The sequence below is a fragment of the Anomaloglossus baeobatrachus genome, chromosome 8, assembly GCF_048569485.1.
Source record: "Anomaloglossus baeobatrachus isolate aAnoBae1 chromosome 8, aAnoBae1.hap1, whole genome shotgun sequence".
NCBI classification, from domain to species: domain Eukaryota; kingdom Metazoa; phylum Chordata; class Amphibia; order Anura; family Aromobatidae; genus Anomaloglossus; species Anomaloglossus baeobatrachus.
The window spans coordinates 216,877,900-216,900,104 of NC_134360.1; the positions used below are offsets into that span (position 1 = coordinate 216,877,900).

Genomic DNA, 22,205 nt, shown 5'->3' on the forward strand with positions numbered 1-22,205 from the left:
AAGCATTTCCGGCCACCCGCACCAAGAACAGCTGATCAGTGGGGGTCCCATTGCACTCACATCAGAAGCAATGCGCACGTGGGACCAAGGCCTAATGATGAGACATAGTCAATATCACAAATAAACAATTACATTCAGGTACCTTATAGATGATGTTGTCTCTGAGTCATTTCTTTCTATTCTTCATCTTGAATTGAGCCATGATGACTTTTCACATTTCATCTCTGCAGATTTCCATCTTCTCCAGTCTTCTGCAGCACATCCCGACTCGATGCCCCTAAAAATAGCAGAATTATTAGAATACTCCTATTTAAAAAAATATCTGCTCTACACTGTGCCCCAGAATAAATAATTGCCCCTCACTGTGTTCTCTGCACAAAATATGATCCACACAGTGTCCACCTTATGATATATGCCCCTCCCTCTCCTTTCCATACTGAGCCTCTTCACACTGTCCTTTAGGCCTCTGCCACACTCACGTGAAATTCACGCACGTGCCGAGAGACACGTATTTTCCCTGCGTGTTGCGTGCAGGTAAGTACGTGTCTCTGGTACGTGTGGGACACGTGTGTTCTACGTGTGCTATCCGCGATAGCACACGTAGAACCGGTAATTATCATACTCACCTGGTCCTTCCTGATGTCCGCGCTACTGTCCGTGGTGCTGATCCTCGGTCTCCAGCCCTCCCGTCTCCCCGCTGCTGCTGCTGCCAGGCAGTGAAGTGAATATTCAATGAGAATAATGAGCGGCGGTCGGCAGCAAGAGGCAGCAGCGGCAGAGACAGGAGGGCTGGAGAAAGTGAGTTAATGTTTCTTTTTTTTTTCACTGACACGTGTGTTTTCTCCGGCGCGTGTCACACGGGACCGCATCCACACTACACCCGTGTGGTACGGGTGCGGGCCGTGTGACACCCGTGCTGCGGGAGAAAACACTGACATGTCAGCGCTTTCAAAAACGCACACACGTACAAACGCACACGGACACACGTTCCGTGTGGTTTTACGTGTGTGTGCCTGCTACAATAGGGTAGCATTGGTTAAAGTGTCTCCGTGCCGCCGGTACGTGTAAAAAATGACAAACACGTGCCGGAGGCACGGATGTGTGGCGCAGGCCTTACACTGTGTCCCCCTATACTGCCCAATCTTTATACTGTGCTCTCTCATCACACACCCTTCCTCACTATGGCCTCATACTGTACCTACAAGCTATTCCCTTTCCATACCGCCCCCCGCCACTACCCAGTTTCTATTCTATGCCCCCTTACATTTTTTTCATCCCTTACTGTCTCCTCACTACCTCCTGTGTGTCCATAAACTTTTCCCCCTCACTCCCCATACCATGTCGCTCTTTATTCTGTGTCCTCAAAATTTCTTTCCCGTTTGCTCCTCATTCCCCCAATCGCTCCACATACGATGTCTGTATACATTCCCCCCTAAACCTCGCTCCCTATACTATGACTGTATACATCACCCCTCACCCCCATTCCCTATACTATGTCTGTATACATCCTCCCTCACCCTCACTCCCTATACTATGTCTATATACATTAGGCCGGTTTCACACATCTGGCATTTCGCCGCTTTGCCAGATCCGTCACACTCCAGTACAGTGCAATACAGTACAATGGCATTGCGGCAAGCTCCGGTCACATGCTGTCATGGAGCTTGCCGCGATGCCATTGTACTGTATTGCACTGTAGTGGAGTGTGACGAATCCGGCAAAGCGGCAAAATGCCGGATGTGTGAAACCGGCCTTACCCCTCACCCTCTCTTCCTATACTGTGTCTGTATATATCACCCTTCACCCTCTCTCCCTATACTATGTCTTTATACATCACCCCTCACCATATACTATATCTGTATACATCACCCCTCACCCTCTCTCCCTATACTATGGCTGTATACATCACCCCTCACCCTCTCTCCCTATACTATGGCTGTATACATCAACCCTCATCCTCTCTTTATACTATGTCTTTATACATCACCCCTCACCCTCTCTCCCTTTACTATGTCTGTATACATCACCTCTCACCCTTTCTCCCTATACTATGTCTGTATATATCACCCCTCACCTTCTCTCCCTATATTGTCTGTATACATCACCCCTCACTCTCTCTCTCTACTATGTCTGTATACATTTACATTACCCCTCATCCTCTCTCCCCATACTGTGTTCAAAGATACTTCCCCTTCCCCATCCTCTCTTCCCACCATACTGTGTCCACAGATAGTTCCCTTTCCCCACTCTCTCTCCCCCATACTGTGTACATAGGTACTGCCCTCGCCCCACCCTCTATCCCCCATAGTATGTTCACAGATAGTTCCCTCCCCTCACCCTTTCTCCCCCATATTGCCTCCTCCCCACCCTCTGTCCCCTCATTGTGCTTCCAAAGATAGTTCCCTTTCCCCACCCTCTCTCCCTCATACTGTGTATATAGGTACTGCCCTCTCCCCACCTTCTGTCGCCCCATAGTGTGTTCACAGATAGTTCCCTCTCCCCACCCTCTGTCTCCCCATTCGGTGTCCATAGATACCTCGCCCCCTCACACCATAATGTTCCTCTCCGGTGGTGTCTTCAGCTCCACACTGGAGCGCTTATCAGCGTTCTCTGCCGCCTCTGCGCTGCGGCCCTGACTTCTGGGTTAGCAGTGTAATCAGCTGACCTGATCACATTACAGCTGACTCTCTGACCCGGAAGTCAAGATCGGCGCTCACCGCTCCAATTGTCCTCGCGTCTGACAGATACAAGGACAATTGAGAAGTGGGGGCCGCGTGCTGCACTTCCTCTGAGTCTCGGCTGTCAGCGTGACAGCTGCACTCAGAGAACAGCCTGCTCCCACTACAGGGGCAATAACACACAGCCACCGAGGAGACTCAGACCGCCGTATCAGGCGGTTCAACAGCGCCCCCCTGACAGCTGCGCCCGGAAAAGACGCCAGCCAGCCCCCCCTAGATACGCCTCTGGTCAATGGTTTATGGGGTTGATGTCAGCTGTGTAGTGTCAGCTGGCATCAAGCCCTGGTGTTAATAATAGAGAGCCGTCTATTAAACACCCCCATTACTAATCCAGTTCTAAAAGAAAAATACACACAAAGGGTAAGTTCACACAGTGCGTTTTTGCTCAGAAAACTGCATGACTTTGCTTCCCCAGCAAAGTCTATGTTTTCATTTTTGCTGCACGCAGCGTTTTTTTTAGCTGCGTTTATGTGGTGCACACAAAAACGCAGCATGTCAATTATTTTTGCGTTTTTCACTGCGTTTTCCACCCATTGAGTTCAATGAGATGTTTAAAGATGCAATGAAAAACGCAAATTGAAAATATAGCTGCGTTTTAGTGCGTTTCTATGACTAAAAACGCAGCTATAAACGCAAGGGGTGGGTAGTAAAGTGACATGTACAGGAAGAGGATTCCTTCTGTCAGTAAACACAGAAGCGTGAATCCTCCCGGTACCGCCACCGCTGCTTCAATCTTCCGTGCGGCGCCATGTCAGCTCCTGTGCGGCACCATGGCCGGGTGGAAGGTGGAAGCAGCTGCGAAAACAAAATTAAACAGTAGAAAAAAAAATTTCATGCTCACCTGTCTGCAGACTCCCGGTGCCATGTCCGCTCCCAGCTCCTCTCCCGGTACCGCCGCTCCGGCTGTGTGCAGTCTCCCCGGGCAAGTCCGATGACTGCAGGACCTGGCGGTGGATCACCTGATGCGGTCACCTGACGCATCAGCTGATCGTAAGTCTCGCGGTGATGTCGGCGCCCGGCCGGTTTCACCTATCAGCTGATCCTGCCATCAGGAGACGTCATCAGCTGATTTGTGGCAGCTCCTGCAGCGATCGGACGGGATCAGACTCCTGTCCACTCGCTCCAGGAGCTGCCGGTAATCAGCACATACGTGAGTATTTTTTTTTTTTTGCACTGATGCATCAGCTGATTGTATAAACGGCTTTTATACAATCAGCTGATGGGTGATGTGATTCACGTCCTTTAACCTTACATCATCTGATCGGTATGCCTTCCAGCAAACCGATCAGATGATATTGGATCCGGATTGGACGGCGCGGGACCCTTGACCCAGAATTACTGCGGAGGGGGGTTCTTTATTTCAATAAAGATGGAGTCACTAATTGTGTTGTGTTTTATTTCTAATAAAAATATTTTTCTGTGTATTGTGTTTTTTTATCTTTACTAGAAATTCATTTTGGCTATGCCTAATATTGGCGTGACAAAATGAATTTCGGGCTTAGGGCCAGCTGATAATATACAGCTAGCCCTAACCATATTATTACCCAGTGAGCCACCCGTCACCAGGGCAGCTGGAAGAGTTGGATACAGCGCCAGAAGATGGCGCTTCTATGGAAGCGCCATTTTCTGGGGTGGCTGTGGACTGCAATTTGCAGCGGGGGTGCCCAGAAAGCATGGGCACCCTGCACTGCGGATTCCAATCCACAGCTGCCTAGTTGTACCTGGCTGGACTCAAAAATTGGGCGAAGCCCACGTCATTTTTTTTTTTAATTATTTCATGAAATTCATGAAATAATTAAAAAAAAGGGCTTCCCTATATTTTTGATTCCCAGCTGGGTACAAATAGGCAGCTGGGGGTTGGGGGCAGCCCGTACCTGCCTGCTGTACCTGGCTAGCATACAAAAATATGGCGAAGCTAACGTAATTTTTTTTGGGGGGGGGCAAAAAACTCCTGCATACAGTCCTGGATGGAGGATGCTGAGCCTTGTAGTTCTGCAGCTGCGGTCTGCTCTCCTGCATACACTAGTGGAGAATGAAGAACATATTGAAGAAGGAAATGACATCAGACCTTTTTTTTTTTTTTCTTCAACAATCTTTAATGGCATTGTTCACTGATAAAAAATGCATAAAAACGCAGCAAAAAACGGGTTTTTTGCAGCGGGTGCGTTTTTGTGCGTTTTTTGCCACAAAAAACGCACAAAAACGCAGCATAAAAAAAAGCAGTGTGTGAACCTAGCCAAATTCTTCATTGAAATAAACACTCCGACACTTTCCTTTGTTCCCCACTTTATTACAAAACAATAAAAAACAAGTTTATGATACTCCCTGGTATGTGGCTTTGACAAAACATTTTTGATACAGTCATCTTTAAATTACTTGCATTTTTGCTGCATTTCCACATGTGCATATTTTTACTTGAAGATATTCAGCATCTAGTTCAATACTATGGAGAAAATCTGCACATAAAATGTAGCGCATTCACAAAAGAAAATAACATGCTGCGGATTTGAAACACGAGCTGTAGATTAATTTCCACTAAGTAAAAAGGAAGCAGCGTGGCAGGAGATTACGTTCTGCTTCTCCTGGTGACCTGCCTCCAGTATTAGGTCCATTTCTTGCAGTACTCCCTCATGGCCAGCTGGAGGCACTTCAGGCATATACGGTATGTACTGAGCCCTGGTCGGTGGCTGACCCCCACCTTGCTATGCACCCCAATTTGGGATGTATTCCACCTATCTAGATTTTGGCGATTGGTGACTGTTCACATTCAGTCATCAGGCCCTGTCCACAGGTTATTTACTTCATGCAGCATTTGCTTGGACCTGTCCCGCCCACAGCCATGACTCAGTCATGGGTACGGGATTGAAATAGACCAGGTGAGTGCTGCTAAGAGCAGTTCTACTATTTCATATGTGAGGCCGTATGGCACATTTTATAAAAATATTTTATTGTTAGGACTGCCCCAAATGAGATTTGACGTGGAGTGGCGGGGTGGCTCAAGAAATTGGATTTTTTTGCCAAAAATCTCAAATTTATAATAAGTACAGTTGGAATTTTCAGTGCCGTAGTGCACATTCAGTGCTGGCTTTTTTTTTTTTTTAAGTAAAAAGGAAGCAGCGTGGCAGGAGATTACGCTCTGCTTCACCTGGTGACATGCCTCCAGTATTAGGTCCATTTCTTGCAGTACTCCCTCATGGCCAGCTGGAGGCACTTCAGGCATATATGTACTGAGCCCTGAGCTGCTACTATATAATGCTGTTGTTGAGGCCGGGTGTGGAGTTTATCTTGCTAAGGCCGGGGTCACAGGAGCGTATAGCATTGGAAGCGAGAGAATCGAATGCGATCTGCTAATGGCACTCACCTCAAACTCTACTGCGAACATGACCGAGCATCAGTCACAGTGATCTGAGCCGAGCGTCAGTTACTGTGATCTAAACCGAGGTCACACACTGTTATCTGAACCGACCGTCTTGACTGTGATCTAAACCGAGCGTCATTCACTGTGATCAGAGCCAAGCGTCAGCCCCTGTATTCTGAGCCGAGCGTCAGTCACTGTGATCTGAGCCGAGCGTCAGTCACTGTGATCTGAGCCGAGCGTCAGTCACTGTGATCTGAGCCGAGCATCAGTTACTGTGATTTAAGCCGAGCATCAGTCACTGTGATCTGAGCCGAGCGTCAGTCGCTGTGATCAGAGCCAAGCGTCAGCCCCTGTATTCTGAGCCGAGCGTCAGTCACTGTGATCTGAGCCGAGCGTCAGTCACTGTGATCTGAGCCGAGCATCAGTTACTGTGATTTAAGCCGAGCATCAGTCACTGTGATCTGAGCCGAGCGTCAGTCGCTGTGATCAGAGCCAAGCGTCAGCCCCTGTATTCTGAGCCGAGCGTCAGTCACTGTGATCTGAGCCGAGCGTCAGTCGCTGTGATCAGAGCCGAGCGTCAGTCCCTGTATTCTGAGCCGAGTGTCAGTCACTGTGATCTGAGCCGAGCGTCAGTCGCTGTGATCTGAGCCGAGCGTCAGTTGACTCGCCCACCCCAGGGCTATGGGAGACCTGGCGCCGGGCCGGACTAGTCCGGGGGTCGTCAGTGGTGGCGGGGCCCGGCTCCGTGGCCCTGGTGGATGTCAGTTAAAATGGCTGGTGACTTGGGAGTAATTAAAGTTTTTATTTCATGACGCCACCTGTGGTTTGCGGCTAATAAGCCGCCGCTGCTGTGTGAAGCCTCCGGGGTGATGATATGGCAGCAATGGTGGTACTGCTCCCCACAGGTGGAGCGGTGCCCCGGGGACACTGTTGGTGCTCGTGAGAGTCTATGGTGTTGTGTGGATAGCACGGTGCAGGGCCGACAGGCAATGAAAGAAACAGGCACAAACAACAGTCTCTTTACCTTCTCTTTTACTTCACAGACGGTTAGTCCTGGGAGACCGTTACAGGTGGTAGAGGGCTCCGGCCGGCCTGGAAGTAACTGAGATGTCGTTTTGGCCAGATGAGTATGAGGCCTACTCCTGTTCTTTTCTTTACTGTGATAGAACCCTGCTCTCTGAACTTAGCAATGGCCCTCTTGCTGCTGGGACCGGTGGTACGTCCCTTTCCCTCTGTGGTAGGCTGCACAGGCCCTCTCTGGTGCTTCTCTGCTGGAGTCCACACCGGGCCCTGATGATGCAGCTGTACCTTCGGGCTGTTTATGGGCCAGGTGCTTGCAGCTCTCCTGCCCTTCGGATTCGGCTACCAGGGAGTATTTTTGGCCCTGGTGGCCACAGACTCCGATGTCCGAGTCTCTTCTGTGCCTCTCTGCTCCCCCTGCTTCACTGGGCCAAGCTGCTCCAGCTCTAGGCCCCAGTTCCACAGGACAGCACTACTCTGCGTCTGCTTCCTATCACTTCTCTCTACAGACTGAACACTAACTCCTCCCTCAGGCCAGACTTAAGGAATGCTCCCTGGAACTCCAGGTTCAGAGCTCCCCCTGCTGGTCTGAGGGACAACTGCGTTGGATGTTAAACTTACTGGCCAATAGACCTCCCAATTACCTCCAGGCTCAGCATTAACCCTTTGGAGGGGCAATGCTGTTGTGGTGACCAGGTCCTGGGGCGCCACACTCCCCCTTAGTTAAACTCAGTACTCCCGGACTGAAGAAAACAAAACAAGACATACATGTTACAACCTTAAACAACTATAAGAGTCCTGCCGGGTGTCCATAACACTGCTCCATGGGGGACCCGCCGCGATAAAACCCCCAACGTAGGCTCTGGGCGTGCGTCAGAGCATTAATGACCCCACTCCATGCACGCCGGACGGGTTTTTCTTCAGGGGTGTTGAGCACACTGGTGCTAACTATGTACAATTAGAGTGTTGGCCACTCATAGTCCAGTGACCCAATTGTCCATTTTCTCATTAAAAAAAAAACATTTTATACACAACATTACAGACATTTCACATAACTATTTACATTCTAATAAGTACTCTTTCTTTTTACTCTCTATACCTTGGAGGGGGCTGTCCCCGAGTGCTGCGTTGGGACCTGCGTAGCTCTGGTGTTTGTCCCTGACTACTTGGTGTGTCTTCTACCTCAGCACTACAGGTAGGCCTAACCCTGATAGGTATGCGTGATGATTGCCTACGTGGTCTGAGAGTCGCCAAGGGTATGACAGGTTCACCACTGACAGGGGGTTGATTCTCCTGTTCCACTGCTGGCGTGTCATCTTGTGTTGGGGCGGACAGTTCCTTAGGTGGATCTGGAACCTCTTCTGTCTCTGGCTCGACCAACTGCGGGAACGTCAAGACTGGTACCACTATGGCATTATTTTTTCGGGTCCAAGTTTTGGGGAATTTGCCAAGGATTGTTTGTATCATCTCTTCCTCCTTTTCTTGAATTTCTTCCACTTCTTTTTGGATCTTGCACCGCTCAGGGCACGCTTTCAGGCGGTCTCTAGAAACTGTTTGATAGGTCCTGCCTTCATCTTTGCTTATGAGGCATACCTTACTATTGTCAAAGTTGGAGAGAATAATGGTGTAGGGTTCATTCTCCCACTGATCATCTAATTTATGCGCCCTCCGCTTTTTCTTGAGGACCTGTTCTCCAGGTGCTAAGGGAGTTGCTGGGGCTGTTTGATTGTAGTTCTGCTCTTGTCTCGTTCTTGCTTGGGACAGGTTCTTTTCTACGCATTCCTGGACTTTGCGGTACTGCTGTTGTCGCTCTGTATCCCAATCTTCTATCTCTTGAACCGCTTCAGGTGACACAGTTCCCATCTCAAAGTCTACAGGTAACTTGCCAGGTCTTGCTTGCATCAAGTAAGCAGGGCTGCAGTTGGTCGAGTTTACTGGGATATGGTTATACAGGTCTACCAGATCTGGTAACTTCTCTGGCCATTGGTTTCTTTCTTCCAGAGGTAGAGTCTTGAGCATATCAATAACCACATGGTTCATCTTCTCGCACAATCCATTGGTTTGGGGGTGGTATGGTGTTGTTCTGATTTTCTTACAACCGTACATGTTACAGAACTCTCGGAACACTTCTGCCTCGAATGCAGGACCTTGATCAGTCAGTACCCTTTCCGGATAACCGTGAGGTCGATAAAAGTATGCTTGAAATGCTCTAGCTGCTGTTCTGGCTGTCTGGTCTTTCACCGGCACTACTACCAGGAAACGAGAGTAATGGTCCACAATGGTGAGGGCGTACACATAGCCTGACCGGCTTGGTGTTAACTTCACGTGGTCCAGGGCCACCAACTCCAGGGGCTGCTTCGTGACAATTGGCTGTAGGGGAAACCTCTGGCTGGCACCATCTTTCCGCCTCAGGTTACACGGACCACAGTCTCGGCACCACTTCTCGACTGTCTTTCTCATGTGCACCCAGTAGAACCGATCACGGAGTAGGGTCTCCAACTTCTTCCACAGCTGCTGGGCTTCTTCTGGAGCATCTGGGCCAAGATGGGTCTCAGCTTGTCTTAGCTTTTCTTTGACCAATCGCACGGCCGGGTCACCGTTCTGTGTCTCTTCCCAATTATGGTGGAGTAATGGGTTGACCGAGACCTCGTGCTGGCTCGAGCGCATCTCTCCTACAGCATGCTCACACTGGGAAACACCTTGGTGATGGAAAGCCGGTAACTCTATCTCTTCGAGTTCATCCAGGTCTTCTCCAGACTCGGGTAAGTGAGGGATTCTGGACAGCGCATCAGCATTGTTATTCTTCTTGCCAGCCCGGTACTTGATGGTAAAGTCAAAGTTAGACAGCCGGGCCATCCATCGCTGCTCCAATGCACCTAGCTTGGCTGTTGCCAGATGTGTCAACAGATTGTTGTCCGTGAAGATGGTGAACTTGGCCGATGCCAGATAGTGCTTGAAGCGTTCAGTCACTGCCCAAACAATAGCGAGGAACTCCAGCTTGAAGGAACTGTAGTTTTCTGGATTCCTTTCTGTGGGACGAAGCTTCCTACTGGCGTAAGCTATCACCTTCTCTCTGCCTCCCTGCACCTGGGACAGAACTGCTCCCAGTCCCACGTTGCTGGCGTCTGTGTACAGTACAAACGGCTGGCTGTAGTCAGGGTAGGCCAGAATTTCTTCTCCCGTGAGAGCCCCTTTCAGCCGGACAAAAGACGTTTCTATTTGGCTGTTCCATTCAAATGGAGGGCTTTGCTTCTTAGCCTTCTTTGGCTGGCCCACCAGGAGATCTTGAAGAGGCGCTGCTATCTTGGTGAAACCATCAATGAACCTTCGGTAGTAGCCCACCAGCCCAAGGAACTGCCGCACCTCCTTTACCGTGGTGGGTCTCGGCCAGTCCTTGATTACTGTGACTTTCTCTGGATCAGGTGCCACACCTTCTGCGCTGACCACATGACCCAAGTACTGTACCTTTGGCTTCAAGAGGTGACATTTGGACGGCTTTATCTTCAGGCCATACTCCGACAGGGACTCGAACACTTCTGCTAAGTGCCACAGGTGGTCTTCATAAGTCTTGGAGTAGACTATGACGTCATCCAGGTACAACAGCACGGTTTCAAAGTTGTGATGGCCCAAGCAGCACTCCATCAACCTTTGGAATGTCCCTGGGGCGTTGCAGAGCCCGAATGGCATACAGTTGAACTCGCAGAGGCCCATTGGTGTCGTGAATGCAGTCTTCTCCTTGTCCGCCTCTGCCACGGGAACCTGCCAATACCCACTGGTGAGATCCAAGGTGGAGAAATAGTTAGCTGACTTTAAGGCTGTTAGTGACTCCTCTATTCTGGGTAGTGGATAAGCATCTTTATGTGTAATGCGGTTAATTTGTCTGTAATCTACGCACATTCTCATTGTACCATCTTTTTTCTTCACGAGCACTAGTGGAGCTGCCCAGGGGCTACAACTATCTCTGATAACCCCAGACTCCTTCATTTCCCGTAACATTTCTTTGGCACGCTGATACTGTCCTGGGGGTACAGGGCGGTATCTCTCTTTAATGGGATGATGATCACCCGTGGGGATTTGATGTTTAACCCCTTTTACCTGCCCAAAATCTAGGGGGTGTTTGCTGAAGACCCGCTCGTACTCCTGTACCACCCGGTAAACCCCATGCTTTTGGTGTGAGGGGGTGGAGTCGGTGCCCACATGTAATTTTTGGCACCAGTCCTCCAGCTGTCCCTTGGAGCCATTGTCTTCCGCCTGGTCGGACGGGATCAAGGGTTCCACTGCTTTGATGGTATTGTTACTGACAGTGTACAGTTTTGCTACAGTGGCGTACCAGGGCAATTTGGTTTCCTCCTCCCCACAATTCAGGACACGGACGGGCACTCTTCCCTTGCGGACGTCTGCTACCCCTCTGGCTATCAGGACTCCAGGCCTGCTGTCTGAATACACCGGTTCTACCAAGGCCTGGTAATCTTGACCCTTGAGACCTATTGCTGCCCGACACCATATCAACATTTCACTTCTTGGGGGTATTGCAATGGGGAGGGGGTCACTTACCCTCACACTGCCCATTTCTCCTCCGGCCAGCTCTACCTGCTGCCTCCTCATCAGGGCTCTGATCTCCCTCTGTAGGGCACGCTGCTGCCCGGAGCTGGCAGTTTCAGACGCCTGCTGCAACAAAATTATCACTTCGGCAATACAATTTTCCATCACATTTGTACCAATGGTTAGCAGTGGGTTAGATTCTTTGCGATCAATATCTACAATTATCATCCCCTGACATGGCAATTCTACCCGCCCCACTTTAATGGTTACTTCCTTGTACCCAATTTGAGGCAAGGGCTGACCATTACTGGCCACAATTGTTAAATCATCATCTGGGCCATGGTCAATGTCTGAATCAGCCCAATATCTTTTGTACAGTTTATAAGGGATGGTTGTTACCTGGGACCCCGTATCCAGGAGGGCATTCAAAGGGATCCCATCCAGCACAATAGGAAGGACCGGGCGTCCTCCCACATACTTGCTGCGACTGGGGTTTGAGCCGGGCTTCCTTACACCTGGGGGTTGGCTCCTGGCCCCAGGCTCGACCCATTTAAAGGACAGTGTCGTGCAATGTGGCCCGCCTGGCTGCAGCGGTGGCAGATCGGTTGTCCCGTTGAATCATACCGGTCTGTGTCTTTTCCTCGGGTCGGCGGAATCCTCCCCTGTCGCATCCATGGGACGTCATCTGGGCTGGAGGCCAACTCGATTCTTGCAGGCGATGGGCTCACTTGTAGAGACTGCACGGTCTTGGCAAGGGCAGCTACAGTCTTGGTCAGCTCCTGGACCTGCTGTCTGAGCTCTGCGGTGGGATCCTTATCCAGGGACTGCGCCTCAGCCCCTGCAGCAGCTCGTGTTGCAGGCACCACCCCGGGGTACGTGATAGCAAGAGGCCGGAGGGGTACTGGGTCATTCGGTGTAGATTCCCTCAGTACCCGGATGGCCTGGTCCTTAAACTTTGCAATGTCCAGAGCAGGGTTCTGCAGGACCATGATACGCAGCTGGGTCCTGTGGGCATCTGACAGGAGCCCCTCTATGAACTGCTCAGTTAGGAGTTTGTCTTCTTCACGTACACTCTCTGGGTCCACCTGTTTAATTGCTTTCAGAGCCTCCTGCAAGTTTAAGGCATAGTCCCGTATGCTGTCTGTGGCCCGTTGTTTGCACCCAAAGAATCTCATCTTTATCTCTGCTGCGGTGCGGGTGTCAAAAGTACTCTTTAACTTGGCCAGTATCTGGGTCGCTGTCCCTTTATCTGTATCAGGCCAGGACTTCACTTCACGCTGGGCCGCGCCGGGTAGCTGCCCCATTAATATGCCCACCTTCTGGCTCTCAGTAAGAGGATACACTCTAAACAAGCTGTGCAGCCTTTCTCTGAAGTCGCTCAGGGTATGTGACTCCCCGGAGTACTGCGGCAGCCATTCTGCTCCCGGGATGTACGGCATTGTGATCGGCATTACCGGCGCTACAGCGGGGGCTGGGGCGACGGCGACTGGGATTACATCGGCCGGTGCTGCTGCGTCTTGAGCTACCACAGCCACCTGCTCTCCCTCTGTGTCGGACATCTTCCTCCCCCTTAGTGAACCTTACCAGGCTCCGTTCACTTTTCAAATTCCCTTCTGGGTCGCGCGGGGTTAACGGCGCTCTGCTCTGATGGCGTGCTCCCTTCGCGCTCTTTATCAGGCACGCCCCCCTTCTTCCTGCGCTCAGCGAGGCTAATGGCGGCGGCAGTTTGCAAACAGTAACACAGTCTTTTAAGCACAGTTTCTGCAGGCGCACAGTACCCGATGGGACCGGGCACGAAATCCTGTTCGTGACGCCAAAGTTGACTCGCCCACCCCAGGGTTATGGGACACCCGGTGCTGGGCCGGACTAGTCCGGGGGTCGTCAGTGGTGGCGGGGCCCGGCTCCGTGGCCCTGGTGGATGTCAGTTAAAATGGCTGGTGACTTGGGAGTAATTAAAGTTTTTATTTCGTGACGCCACCTGTGGTTTGCGGCTAATAAGCCGCCGCTGCTGTGTGAAGCCTCCGGGGTGATGATATGGCAGCAATGGTGGTATTGCTCCCCACAGGTGGAGCGGTGCCCCGGGGACACTGTTGGTGCTCGTGAGAGTCTATGGTGTTGTGTGGATAGCACGGTGCAGGGCCGACAGGCAATGAAAGAAACAGGCACAAACAACAGTCTCTTTACCTTCTCTTTTACTTCACAGACGGTTAGTCCTGGGAGACCGTTACAGGTGGTAGAGGGCTCCGGCCGGCCTGGAAGTAACTGAGATGTCGTTTTGGCCAGATGAGTATGAGGCCTACTCCTGTTCTTTTCTTTACTGTGATAGAACCCTGCTCTCTGGATTTAGCAATGGCCCTCTTGCTGCTGGGACCGGTGGTACGTCCCTTTCCCTCTGTGGTAGGCTGCACAGGCCCTCTCTGGTGCTTCTCTGCTGGAGTCCACACCAGGCCCTGATGATGCAGCTGTACCTTCGGGCTGTTTATGGGCCAGGTGCTTGCAGCTCTCCTGCCCTTCGGATTCGGCTACCAGAGAGTATTTTAGGCCCTGGTGGCCACAGACTCCGATGTCCGAGTCTCTTCTGTGCCTCTCTGCTCCCCCTGCTTCACTGGGCCAAGCTGCTCCAGCTCTAGGCCCCAGTTCCACAGGACAGCACTACTCTGCGTCTGCTTCCTATCACTTCTCTCTACAGACTGAACACTAACTCCTCCCTCAGGCCAGACTTAAGGAATGCTCCCTGGAACTCCAGGTTCAGAGCTCCCCCTGCTGGTCTGAGGGACAACTGCGTTGGATGTTAAACTTACTGGCCAATAGACCTCCCAATTACCTCCAGGCTCAGCATTAACCCTTTGGAGGGGCAATGCTGTTGTGGCGACCAGGTCCTGGGGCGCCACACAGTCACTGTGATCTGAGCCGAGCGTCAGTCACTGTGATCTGAGCTGAGCGTCAGTCACTGTGATCTGAACCGAGCATCAGTCACTGTGATCTGAGCCGAGCGTCAGTCGCTGTGAATTGAGCCGAGCGTCAATCACTGTGATCAGAGCCGAGCATCAGTCACTGTGATCTGAACCGTATGTCACTCGCTGTGATCAGAGCTGAGAGTCTGTCGCTGTGATCTGAGCCGAGCGTCAGTCCCTGGGATCTGAGCCGAGCGCCAGTCACTGTGATCAGAGCCGAGCGTCAGTCGCTGTGATCAGAGCCGAGCGTCAGTGTCTGTATTCTGAGCCGAGAGTCAGTTACTGTGATCTGAGCCGAGCGTCAGTCGCTGTGATCTGAGCCGAGCGTCAGTCACTGTGATCTGAGCTGAGCGTCAGTCACTGTTATCTGAACCGAGCATCAGTCACTGTGATATGAGCCGAGCGCCAGTCGCTGTGAATTGAGCCGAGCGTCAGTCACTGTGATCAGAGCCGAGCATCAGTCGCTGTGATCTGAACCGTATGTCACTCGCTGTGATCAGAGCCGAGCATCAGTCGCTGTGATCAGAGCCGAGCATCAGTCGCTGTGATCTGAACCGTATGTCACTCGCTGTGATCAGAGCCGAGAGTCAGTCGCTGTGATCTGAGCCGAGCATCAGTCCCTGGGATCTGAGCCGAGCGCCAGTCACTGTGATCTAAACCGAGCGTCACACACTGTTATCTGAGCCGAGCGTCTTGACTGTGATCTAAACCGAGCGTCACTCACTGTGATCAGAGCCAAGCGTCAGTCCCTGTATTCTGAGCCGAGCGTCAGTCACTGTGATCTGAGCCGAGCGTCAGTCACTGTGATCTGAGCCGAGCATCAGTCACTGTGATCTGAGCCGAGCATCAGTTACTGTGATCTAAGCCGAGCGTCAGTCACTGTGATCTGAGCTGAGCATCAGTTACTGTGATCTAAGCCGAGCGTCAGTCACTGTGATCTGAGCCGAGCGTCAGTCGCTGTGATCAGAGCCAAGCGTCAGTCACTGTGATCTGAGCCGAGCATCTGTCACTGTGATCTGAACCGAGCATCAGTCACTGTGATTTGAGCCGAGCGTCAGTCCCTGGGATCAGAGCCGAGCGTCAGTCGCTGTGATCAGAGCCGAGTGTCAGTCCTTGTATTCTGAGCCGAGCGACAGTCACTGTGATCTGAGCCGAGCGTCAGTCACTGTGAACAGAGCCGAGCGTCAGTCGCTGTGATGAGAGCTGAGCGTCAGTCAACTGGGATCTCAGCCGAGCGTCAGTCGCTGTGATCAGAGCCGAGCATCAGTCACTGGGATCTGAGCCGAGCATCAGTCACTGGGATCTGAGCCAAGCGTCAGACCTTGTATTCTGAGCCGAACGACAGTCACTGGGATCTGAGCCGAGCGTCAGTCACTGGGATCTGAGCCGAGGGTCACTCACTGGGATCTGAGCCGAGCGTCACTCACTGGGATCTGAGCCGAGGGTCACTCACTGGGATCTGAGCCGAGCGTCACTCACTGATCTGATTCTGCCGCCATGTGAGTATCAGATCACCAATGCAGAAATAAATCTCTCCATTTTCTCCATTGTCTCTGCGTATATAGATTCAACACATGACTTTCTCCTGACGAAGCTGCAGCTAGCGGCGACATGCGTCGAGCTGTCCTACAGCTTCTCCCTTCTACAATTTGTCCCTCCTGCTTGAGTCCTGGGTTCTTGGATGGTATTTTCTATACTTTCTCCACATGATATCACTTCCCTTGTTAGTTAGGCTCTCTCTCCTCAGCCTGGCTTTCTCTATGCCTTATCTTCTGCAGGGATATGTGTATTGGTGTCATTGTGTGGCGCCCCTGACCTGGTCAGGCACCACAGAGTATTGCACCCATGCGGGAGCAATGCTTCCAGGTAATCTCCAAAGGCCAGGATGAGGTGCACACACAAACATATAGTGACCAGGCCTCCCACACCACAAGAGGGGACCCTTGGGTAGCCAGAAGGAGTTAACTTTCAATTCCCAGCTGGGGGTGTGTTCAGGGGCTGGTTGCTAGGAAGCAGGGCAGAGAGAGAGAGGAAGAGGAGAGTCTGGAGGAAGAAGTTGAAGTGTGTGGAAGGGAGCAGAGGAGCTCTCGTGTCAGACAGGTCCTGAGGAGTGCAGTAGCTGAAAGCGGGGGAGAAAGGAGTACCGTGGGTCGGCCTGAAAATCATCCAGAGAGAAGGGTGGCTGAGTACGGAGATCCCGGTATCCGAGCACACAAGGGGAACTAGGTCCCCAGTACAGGCAGCAGATCATCCAGAGCTGCTTAACCTACAGGTGGGGGGGGGGTACTTCATGCCCTCACCACGACTACACAGAGCTTGAGCCAAGCAGCAATCACCAGGCCCATAAGGGGACAGGGCCAGAAGCCATCCCACCAAGGCCACGCTGCCGGCAGACGAGCCAGAGAGAGGGGAGCAGGGTGGTAACAGCTTCCCTGGAGGGGTCCTACCACGCTTCAAGCAAAGGATCCTCCTAAAACAGAAAGAGTGCAAGGAAGGCGAGCGGACAGCTACCCTCAGAACGGCCTCCTGGAATTCCTGGTTCAACCTGGTTATCACAGTGTCGCCCGGGCATCTCACCGTGACCTCCAAACAGTGAGTAAACACGTTGAAAGACTTCTTGGACTGTGTTTGAGTCATTCTGCGACCTGTGGTTCCACACACATACACCGGGGCCTGGGGCTTGCCTCACTCTCAGGGGGCTAATATACTGACTGCACCCACCATCAGCCCCAGGCATCCCTTAATCTGCAGTGGCGGTCCCCGCTGACCGCAATACTGAGAGTGGCGTCACGACAATCCTAAAAGAAGGTTCCCTACCTGTGACCAGACTGTTCCATCCACGTGGAGTCCCTGAAGGTACTGCACCGACACATACTAGCGGGGCTTCACAACTTCTGGCGTCACGAACAGGATAAGGACTAGACCTGTTCAGACAGGTGACCGTGTGCCTCAGAGGTCCGACCGCAAAAATTGAACCGCCGCCATATTGCCATCTTCAAAAGCGCGCGCTGCAGCCCGCGCGAGGGAGAAGAGCACCGCCCACGAAGAAGTGTGGCCGCCCCAGAATCCCCACAATTCAGAGAGCGTTCTGACCCAGGAAGTGGAAAGGGAGCGCGGGGATTTCTGAAGAAAAATGGACGCTGCAGGAGGTAATGCCCCTGGTCAGGGCGACGCAGCCCAAGCGATGCCAGCCCCCGTCGCGCTGGACGCAGCAGCGCCTGGTGCCGGTGCCGCAGTCGCAGCCGCGCCGGCTGAAATCTCCCCCATAATGCCAGTTTCCTTGCTGTATGTCCCAGGAGCGCAATGGCTGCCCCAATACGCCGGTAAAATAGACACGCTGACCGGGTTTAAGAAGAAGATCAGCACCCTGCTAGACATGCACGCGATGACTGGTAAGCAGAGGGCCGCTGTGGTGCTGGGACAATTGACTGAGGCAGCAGAATTGGAAGCTGAGTCCTGGACCAATGATGACCGGAGCTCTGTTGAGACCATCTTTGCCAAACTAGCAGCTGCTTTTGAACACCGCACCGAGGGAGAGCTGAGGACGGACTTCTATAACTGCCGGCAGAAGCCCCAAGATAGCATAAGAGCCTATGCCCTCAGGCTGCAGGCTGCACTACGGGCTCTCAAGCTGGTGGACCCTGTCAGTGATCAGGAAGGAAACCGGATGATGAAGGAACAATTCTTGCGGGGCCTGCGCTCTCCTGAGGATGGGAAGCAGATGAAGCTGTGGTCCCTGGAACACCCTGACGTGGACTTTGCCATTCTGAAAGACAGGGCAGTGAAAGCACTCCAACCTCCTGTGGACACAGACCCCGTCGCACCAGCATGGCCTGCCAGTTCCACGGCTGCAGGAGCGGAATCCTCCTCGCAGGCCCTGGTAACTGCAAAAGGACTCAACACGCCAGCAGAGACCATAAATACACTATCCTCCCAGGTGCAACAGCTCACTAAGGACGTCGCACAAATCCTGAAAGCAATGCAGTTGCCCTCAGAGACCAAAGTCCCTCATCGGATCCTGCTAGCTGACAACCCAGAGGACGTCCCTTGGATGCGGAGGAGAAGAGGTCCCCCAACCCGAGGCAGGAGCAGTGATCGCTATGACTCATCTGGACAACCCATCTGTCGTCGTTGCCAGGAGGCAGGACACTATGCAAGGGCCTGTCCTTTAAACGAGCCAAACCTGGGGCCGGGGGCCAGTCCTCAGGATTAAGAAGATCAGGCCCAAGTCGCTGCTGTGATCGGTACGTGGGTGGACGTCCTGTCCTGTCCATCGTCCTGGACGGGATCCCTACCCCGGCGTTATTGGACACCGGCTCTCAGGTCACCACGATCCCGTATGTCCTTTATCGGAGGTTTTGGTCGGACGACGATCTCCGACCACCGGACCCCTCCCTCACCATCTATGCTGCCAACGGACAACCTATAGACCAGATCGGGGTCAAAGAGGTAACCATAAAGGTGGGAAGGCAGGAAATGAAGGGACAAGGACTGATTGTTGTGGACACTGATATTAGAGAAAGGAACCCGCAAATGATTTTAGGCACTAATGTCATAGAAAATTGCCTAGAGGAAGTGTTGTTGTTGCTTCACCAGATTGTTGAAGGTGCTGAGGGCAGGTCGCAAAGAGCCTTGCAAAAGGAGATCCGAATCATTCTGAGGAAGCAACAGGTAAAACAGACTGGCGGTGAGATTGGTAGTGTACGGGTGATGGATGCAAACCCCATTGTGATACCCCCACGGAGTGAAATGATGATGTGGTGTAGAGCAGCGGTAGGTCTCAGAGGACAAGATTACCAGGCTGTACTAGAGCCCACTCATTCAGACCACTGGCCCACGATTCTGACAGCCAGGGGGGTAGTTGATGTACACAAGGGACGAGTGCCTGTACGAGTGTTGAACTGTGGGGAGGAGGAAGCCAGACTACCAAGGTACGCTACCATAGCCAAACTGTTTACATGCTCAGATGACGCCATAACACCTGTAGGTCCCCTGACACAAGCTGACTCAAAAGAGGGCGAGACCTCCCAAAAGCAGTTAGAGGATTGGTGCCAGAAACTACACGTGGGGACTGACTCTACACCCGACTACCAGAAACATGGGGTTTACAGGGTCGTGCAGGAATACGAGCAGGTCTTTAGTAAGAACCCACTAGACTTTGGTAGGATCAAAGGGGTGCAACATCACATACCCACAGGCAGTCATCCTCCCATTAAGGAAAGACATAGGCCTATTCCACCAGCCCATTACCAGCGCACGAAGGACATGCTGAAGGACATGAAGGAGGCAGGAGTCATAAGGGACAGTTGCAGCCCCTGGGCAGCTCCCCTGGTCCTGGTGAGGAAGAAGGATGGCACAATGAGGATGTGTGTGGATTACAGACGGATAAATCAGATAACACACAAGGATGCCTACCCTTTGCCAAGGATAGAGGAATCCCTCGCTGCCTTGAAAGCCTCTAACTACTTTTCTACCCTAGATCTTACTAGTGGCTACTGGCAAGTATCTGTAGCAGAAGAAGATCGGGAGAAGACGGCCTTCACCACCCCAATGGGCCTCTGTGAGTTCAACAGCATGCCATTTGGACTCTGCAATGCCCCCGGGACCTTCCAGAGGCTTATGGAATGCTGCCTAGGGCACCTCAACTTTGAAACCGTACTGCTCTACCTGGATGATGTCATCGTGTACTCCAAGACCTACGAGGACCACCTGAAACACCTGGCTGAAGTCTTTGAAGCACTATCCCGATATGGAATGAAGCTGAAACCATCCAAGTGCCATTTACTGAAGCCAAAGGTCCAGTACCTAGGTCACGTGGTCAGTGCAGAAGGAGTAGCACCGGACCCAGAGAAGGTCACAGTCATCCAGGAATGGCCCACACCTACTACCGTCCGGGAGGTACGTCAGTTCCTTGGCTTGGTAGGCTACTACAGAAGGTTCATCAAGGGCTACACGAAAATGGCAGCGCCTTTGCAAGAGCTCCTGGTAGGCCACCCAAAGAAGAAAGGAAAGATCTCCGGCCCGCCATTTCACTGGGGAGAAGCAGAAGAACACTCCTTCAGACAGATGAAAGGGGCCTTGACGGGTGAAGAGATCCTAGCCTACCCTGACTACGGTCTGCCATTCGTACTGTACACAGATGCCAGTAATGTGGGACTGGGAGCAGTGCTTTCACAGGTGCAGGGAGGCAAAGAGCGTGTGATTGCTTACGCCAGCAGGAAGCTCAGGCCTACTGAAAGAAACCCGGAGAATTATAGCTCATTCAAGCTAGAGTTCCTGGCCATGGTATGGGCTATCACAGAGCGGTTCAAGCACTACCTGGCAGCCACCAAATTCACTGTCTTCACGGACAACAACCCCCTGACCCACTTGGATACTGCTAAATTGGGTGCCATGGAGCAGCGTTGGGTAGCCCGACTGGCGAATTATGACTTTACTGTCAAGTATCGAGCTGGCCGCAAGAACGGCAACGCAGATGCTCTGTCCAGGATGCCTCACCTAGCAGACGGGGGTGAAGATGAAGATGATCTTGAAGAGATTGAGCTGCCAGCGTTCCATCGCCATGGAGCAAAACAGTGTCGGCAGTCGCGTGCCAACCGCCAAGAGGTGATCCTGAACCCACTACCTCACTACAACTGGAAGGAGACCCAGGAAAATGATCCAGCGGTAGGCTTGGTAAAGAAACTGATCAGCCAGCCGGGCGCCAGCCTTGACAAAGGAGCCCCACCTGAGGCACAGTACCTATGGAAGGAGAGGGGTCGATTATTCATCTATCAAGACAAACTTTACAGGAGCATCATTGACCCGAGGACGCATGAGAAGGTGTGGCAAGTGATTGTACCACAGAAGGATACGAGGATGGTGCTAGAAGCCTATCACAATGGTGCAGGCCACTTTGGTTGGAAGAAACTGGAGGCCCTACTTAAAGTAAGATTCTACTGGGTGGGCATGAGATCTGCCCTAGAGAAGTGGTGTCGAAACTGCGGGCCCTGCAATCTTAGAAGAAAAGACCAGCACAGCCAGAGAGCACCACTCCAGCCAATCCAAACTAAACGGCCTTTGGAGATCGTGGCCCTGGACCATGTAAAGTTGGCACCCAGCAGACAAGGCTACAACTACGCTCTCACTATGGTTGACCACTACTCCAGATTCCTGGTGGTAGTACCAGTCAAGGACTTGACAGGTCAAACTGCAGCCAAAGCTTTCCAAACACACTTCTGTCGACCACATGGTTATCCAGATCAAGTGCTCACTGACCAAGGACCAGCCTTTGAAGCTGAAGTGTTTAAGGAGTTTTGTAACCTATACGGCTGCCAGAAGATCCGTACTACGCCTTACCATCCTCAGACCAATGGCATGTGTGAGAAGATGAACCACATCATTCTCGACCTTCTGAAGACGCTCCCACTAGAAGAACGAAGTCAGTGGCCGGAAAAACTGCCCGATCTAGTGGACATGTATAACTACATCCCTGTGAGTTCCACGAACTGCACACCGGCATACCTGATGAGGGCCAGACCAGGGAGATTGCCAGTAGATCTGGAAATGGGAGTTGAGACCCCTGAAGACCATCAACAAGGTGCTGATTGGGAT

The 22,205-nt window shown here is 52.1% G+C and overlaps 1 protein-coding gene across 2 annotated transcripts in view; it reads right to left on the minus strand.

Moving 5' to 3' along the window:
- TSPAN1 (tetraspanin 1) overlaps positions 1 to 21,830 on the minus strand; it is a 245,767-nt gene extending 223,937 nt beyond the window's left edge. The window contains exon 1 of one of the 2 annotated variants that reach the window (XM_075321092.1): positions 21,827 to 21,830. The gene's annotated coding sequence lies outside the window, so the exon portion shown is untranslated. Of the gene's footprint in view, positions 1 to 2,458; positions 2,463 to 21,826 lie in introns of those variants that run through there. The other variant, XM_075321093.1, reaches the window with a different exon arrangement.
- Between the last annotated feature and the right edge of the window lie 375 nt (positions 21,831 to 22,205).